This window comes from Kogia breviceps, chromosome 1 (genome assembly GCF_026419965.1).
Source record: "Kogia breviceps isolate mKogBre1 chromosome 1, mKogBre1 haplotype 1, whole genome shotgun sequence".
Classification (NCBI taxonomy): Eukaryota; Metazoa; Chordata; class Mammalia; order Artiodactyla; family Physeteridae; genus Kogia; species Kogia breviceps.
Window position 1 is genome coordinate 33,694,740 of NC_081310.1, and position 6,927 is coordinate 33,701,666.

The following is a 6,927-nucleotide window of genomic DNA, read 5'->3' on the forward strand; positions in this document are numbered from 1 at the left end:
TTTCATTAGTAGATAAGCACATTGCTAATTAGTGACCGGAAGATTCCCCACCCCACCCCCATCCCCCCTAATCAAAACCAAATCTTTGCAGCTAGAGGTTATCATAGTAAGTGAAGTCAGAAAGAGAAAGATAAATATTATGTGATATCACTTGCATGTGGAATCTGAAATATGGCACAAATGAACCTACTATGAAAGAGAAACAGACTCACAGACGTGGAGAACAGACTTGTGGTTGTCAAGGGGGAGGGGGGGAGGGAGGAAAGGACTGGGAGTTTGGGATTAGCAGATGTAAACTAGTATATATAGGATGGATAAACAGCAAGGTCCTCCTGTATAGCACAGGGAACTATATTCAGTATGCTGTAATAAACCATAATGGAAAAGAATATGAAAAAGCATGTCTATATGTGTATAACTGAGTCACGTTGCTGTACAGCAGAGATTGGCACAGCATTGTATATCAACTATATTTCAATTTAAAAATAGAGTAAAATAAAATAAAAACTTTTATTGCCCAAGAGAATGGTCAAAGGAAATAGGATGTTTGCTCCAGCTTTCAAGCATGTCAAAATGGTCATCTAGAATTTTCTCAAATCCTCCTTAAAGGTCATCTTTATGTGTGAAAGGGGAGCAAGATGATTTGGGGGCTGTGGTAACAAATTACAAGATTTTAGGAACTGTGCATTCCCTACCAAAAATAAAACAGGGAGAAATGAAAATATTTCCTCAGCACATTCCATTCAGATTATTTTTGTTTATTATTAGGATTTCTATCATTTGGTAAAATGGAGAGCACCTTTTCTCCAAAGAGGAGCAATATAAAACTGAATTTTTAAGTATTCTCCAAACTGTACAGTAGACTAAGTTAAAAGGTTAAGATTAATTACAATATTGAGTGTACTTCCTAGCTACAGTGTAGAATGTATAGTTGTAATGACCTAATGTTTCGTCTGCTACAGGACTTTGGTCTTAGGCCAAACACTTGAAAAAGACAAAAAATATAAAATTATCAAGTGTTGAAGGTCAAAGGAGTTTTATTGAAATCTCCTTTATTGAACATGGAATTACTACAAAGCTAAAGTTGACCTTATGTTTCTGAACTCCTAGTTGAATATTTTTTCCACTGACCCTCCTAAATATTTTAAGTATTTTTGCAAATATTAATGGAATATAGCACCATTGTTCAAAATATCCAAAAAGCAGAAACAACCCAATTGGCCAAAAAATAATGAATGGATACATAAAATGTAGTATATCCATTCAATGGATATTTCAGCTGTAAAGAGGAATGAAGTACTGATAAATATTCAATACTACAACATGGATGAACTTTGAAAATGTTATTGAATTGGTCAACTGGACCCATGCTTAGAAAATAGATCTTAAGTGTTATCACCAAAAAAAGAAAAGTAACTATGGGAGGTAACGCATGTGTTAATTAACTTGATTGTTGTAATCATTTATACTTATAAATATTATATATAGTATAATATTTAATAATATATAATATTTACATATAAAATATTTATATGTATAAAGTCATCATATTGTACACCTTAAAAATCATGTCACATAACCTAACTATACAGTTTTTATTTGTCAATTATACCTCAGTGAAGCTGGAAAAATAAAGTCCTCTTTCCTCTTCTGTCTGGTGTGAGCCCTTTGGACTACCAATGACTGCACAAAGAAGGAGAATTAAGGAAATATAGGAATAGGATGATTTAGGTAAATGCAGGTACAAAAAGAAAAGAAGTTTTCTGCTATCCAGGCCCTTTCACTTAGATGGACTTTAATGCTCTTCAAAGTCGGAAAATGTTAAACATCAATAAATGACTGTGTTTTAGTAATAGGCAGCAGAAATGTGTTTGGAATTTATGACTCATCAAAGACTGGGATTTTTTTTTTAATTGGGATATAGTTGTTTTACAATGTTGTGTTAGTTTCTACTGTACAGCGAAGTGGAAGTCCCTGTGTTATACAGCAATTCTCATTAGTTACGTATTTTGTATGTATTAGTGTATATGTGTCAATCCCAATCACCCAATTCATCCCACCCACCCTTTCCCCCCTTGGTGTCCATATGTTTGTTCTCTACATCTGTGTCTCTATTTCTGCCTTGCAAACTGGTCCATCTGTACCATTTTTCTAGATTCCACATATATGTGTTAATATATGATATTTGTTTTTCTCTTTCTGACTTACTTCACTCTGTATGACAGTCTCTAGGTCCATCTACGTCTCTACAAATGACCCAATTTCGTTCCTTTTTATGGCTGAGTAATATTCCATTGTGTATATATATATATATATATATATATATATATATACACCACATCTTCTATTTTTTGTTAATTTATTAATTTATTTATTTTTGGCTGCGATGGGTCTTTATTGCTGCATGCAGGCTTTCTCTAATTGTGGCGAGCGGGGACTACTCTTCGTTGTGGTGCATGGGCTTCTCATTGCGGTGGCTTCTCTTGTTGCAGAGCACAAGCTCTACATGTGCAGGCTTCAGTAGTTGTGGCTCGTGTGCTCTAGAATGCAGTCTGTATGTTTTCATTAGAGAAATGAAAGACTATGGGATTTTACAAATAGCGATCACTGTGTATATGAATAGTGCCATGTGTTTTCCCTCCCCACTGGTTAATTTAATACTAGTTATAACTATAAATTTCGAATGTCCATTCTGAAAAAAAGATCCAAGAAAGGGATAAAACTCCCCCAGTTTTCTTTGATTGTTCATTATACATGGTATAGAAATAAGTACACGAAATGAGGAAGAGAGCAGCATAAAGTTGAGCAACTCTCTTTCAATTAAAAAAAAACACTTTGAAGGCTTTGATTTAGAAAAGCCAATATTTATTTAACTTAAGTACCCGGAAGAGATTAAATAAATGCCAAGAATTAAGAAGACATGACTGTACATGTCTTCTATAAAACTGTTCAAAGTAATACACTTTACAGACAATATTCAGATTATTCATAGTAACGATATTCTAAATCATTCAACAAATATTACTCAGCACTTAAATGGCAGACACTGTTCTAGATACTTGGAATATATCAATGAACTATCATATTCCCTGGAAGTCAGAGTTCCAACTATCTCAAACACCTAGAACCCAATTGCCAAAAAAAAAGGTGCAAAAGTCTCAGAGTCCTTTGCCTTATTTTATTCTAATAAGTTCAGATCTCTGAGTTCCCAGCCCAGAAGTTAGAATGTTATCATTTGAAAGGAAGGGAAAAAGAAGAGGTGAAATTTTAAGCATGTATTTTTCTGAATTTTATACCTATACATTCCACCTTTAAGGCTCATTTATTTACAGAACACAAGGGCTTTATAATGTTTACATACATGTATTTGAAATCAATACATTAACATCTGGATCTTTTGTAAATTAAAAAAGCTATTTTATAATTTAGGGAATATTTTCCTTAGAAAGTGAAAAATTCACCCCCTTTATGGAGCTCACCTTCTAGAAGGGAGAAAAGACAATGAATAATAAACATACTAAATAAGTAAATCATATTGTGTGTTAGAAGGTGAGAAATGATATATAAAACATAAAGCAAAGAAGAGAGGATCAGAAGTGTGGGGCTAGTTGTAGTAATGGGACTGCGATTTCAAATAATTTAGTCGAGTTAAGCCTTATTGAGGTGGCATTTGATACTTTTAATAGTTATACACAGATTTGATGTATAATATTTATCAATTACATATGTATTACATATCATATATATCTTATATCTAGATATAGTTATAATAAAAATATAGCAACTGCTGAAAAAATCAAGACATTCTTTCTGTAGTGCACTATTATGAGTGTGTCACAGTAAAGGCTGGAGAGCTTGAGTTTGCATATGACCCTTAGCAGCAGGACAATCCCTTTTTCAGCTTGTATGCCAGCAAAAAGTACATCTCTTCAACACAAAAAAATCATTCAGCACTTGTTTCATGTGTTCAGCACTTTTGAGTGTATGCCCAGCCCCCATAAGGCAGAAGTTTCAAGGGATCTCCTGCTGAGGCTCTAGCTTACTCAGTATATGATTAGAAATCCTGAAATCTGGGAGAAGGATTTTATAGAATAAATTATAAAGGGAAAGAAGCAAAATGAATCAGAGGTTAGCCTTTGAGAAAAAACAACAAACATAATTTACCTTTTAAATTATTGACAGGAAAACCCTCTGTTTATAAGTAGTGTTTTATTGCCTGATTGAATAATTACTCTTTGAAACTACCCATATGGTTAAACATTAAGTGCCGTTTGCTAAGCTGTCCTATAGGTCTAGCTCTTTGCAGTTTTATAGCAGAAGTTGCACTTTCTTGACTTCTAGACATACATATTTAATGTGAAAAGCAAAAAATAATTAAATATGAAAGCTAAACTATAAAGGCTCTGTATAAGGTATACAAATAGTATTGATGACTAGTGATAAGAATGACCCTGCTTATCGTCTGTGCGAAATCAAATAATTGACTCATCAACATGAGGAAATGCAACTTCAGGTCACTCTGTTGTCATAAAAATACTTTTAAATTAATAATCTCTATAGTCCTTCATGTTCCACTTATATTCTTTACTATTAACATCACCCCATAGAAAGGCAAGGTACATTTTGGTTTATTGAAGGTAAGATACAATTAGGCATAAAATTTGCCTGTGATTAAGTTTATACTCAACATGTTCCCAAAGGGATTTGAAGCTGCTCGCAATACCATCCTGGATACAATGAATGGTAGATTTAGATGAAGCGAATGCCAGTATGCTAACACTAAGAGTCAGTTCAGTTTCTGTCACTGAGTTTTCAAATTTTAAGCAGCTAGTGTAAAAATGGAAATAAAGTACACTTTCTAGCTCTTAAAAGAAATCACATGTGTTCCTCTAGAAAAACCTGTTGTCCTGGCATTTATTTTTAAAATAATTTCTTTGGTGGGGTTTTTAGTAGGCATAGTCAGTGATGAAAGGGCCAAGGGCTTCAGTAGCATTTTTATAGCAAAGGTATAGACAAGTTCCCTAAGGCTGTTCCGATTTTCTTGAGAATAATAATTTTTTAAAGCTATACTTCAAAACCATAAACTTAAAAATATTGACTTTGAATTCTTCCAACTTTTTCTCTTCACCTATGCCTGGTGAATGTCTCCTGCCTTAAAGTGACAATCCAATAGCAATGATGGCTGTCTCTCTTCTCTGGGGATTGCAGTATCATTAAAGCTCAGTACAAAACTTGGATATGCAAGAGTACCTATGCATTAATTGAAAATGGACTCATCTTGTCTTCTGAATCTACATGCAAGGAGTGAATGCCTCCCAAGAACATACATGGCCACAACCAAGAGGTTCATGTCAGCAAGCCACACTCTTCTAAAAATGTAAATCAGATCATACCCCTCTCTGACTTTCCAATGCTATTAGAATAAAATTCAAATTCCTTACCTTACTTCCAAGATTATGCAAAATCGGGCCCCATCTTACTCCTGTAATCTCACCTCCTACAACTTTGCTGCTCATTCATGATACACCAAGCACCCTGAGCTCCTCTCTGTTCCTCAAGTACGTCGAGATCTTTTCCATCTTTGCTATTTCCTCTGCTGGGAATGCTCTTCCCCAGATATGTGCACTGCTAAATCCTTCTCATCCTTTAGCTAAGAGTGGACATTCTTGCCTTGTTTTTGATTTTAGGGAGAAAATGCCCAATTTCTCACCATTAAGTATGATGTTAGGTATAGGTTTTTTATAAATGTTCTTTATTAAGTTGAGGAAGTTCCTCTTTATCCTTAGTTTACTGAAAGTTTTTGGGGTTTGTTTTTTTTTTATCGTGAATGGCTTTTGGATTTTGTCAAATGCTTTTTCTACGTTAATTTATATGATCACATTATTTTTCTCTTTAGCCTGTCGATATGGTGGACTACATTGATTGATTTTTTAATGTTGAGCCACCTTGCACACCTAGAATAAATCCCACTTGTTTGTAGTGTATACTTCTTTTCAATGCTGGATTGAATTTGCTCATATTTTGTTGAGGATTTTTGCTTCTATGTTCATGAGAGATTTTAGTCTGTAGTTTTTCTTTGTTGTAAAGTCTATTTGTTTTTGGTGTTAGGGTAATGCTGGCCTCATACAATGAGTTAGGAAGTGTTCCCTCGGCTTCTGTTTTCTGGAAGAGATTGTGGAGAATCGGCATTATTTCTTCCTTAAATATTTGGTAGAATTCACCAGTGAAACCATCCAGGCCTAGTGCTTTCTATTTTGGAAGGATATTAGTGATACAATTTCTTTAATAGTTATAGGCCTATTTAGAGTGTGTTTTTCAAGGCGTTCATTCATTTCATCTAAGTTGTCAAATTTATGGGCCTAGAGCTGTTTATGTTATTTCTTTATTATTCTTAAGTGTCCATGTAATAATCCCTCTTTCATTTCTGACATTGGTGATTAGTGTCTTCTCAGCCTGGCAAGAGGTTTATTGATTTTATTGATATCTTAACAACTGTGTTTCATTAATTTTCTCTGTTGATTTCTTGTTTTCAATTTCATTGTTTTTCTGCCTTTTAAAGATATTTATTTTCTTCGGCTTGCCTTAGGTTTAAATTGCCCTTTTTTCTTTTAAAGTGGAAGTTTATATTACTGATTTTGGATCTTTCTTCTTTTCTAATATATGTCTTTAATGTTATAAACTTCTCTCTAAACACTGCTTTTGCTGCCTCCCACAACTGTTGATAAATAGTATTTTCTTTTAGTTCAAAATATTTTAAAATTTCTCTCGAGACTTTTTTTTGACACAGGTGTTATTTAGACATGTGTCTTTTAACTCCAAATATTTGAAGGTTTTACAGTTATCTTTCTGTTATTTATTTCTAGTTTAATTTCATTGTGGTGTGAGAATATAATTTATATGATTTCTATACTTTCAAATTTGTAAATG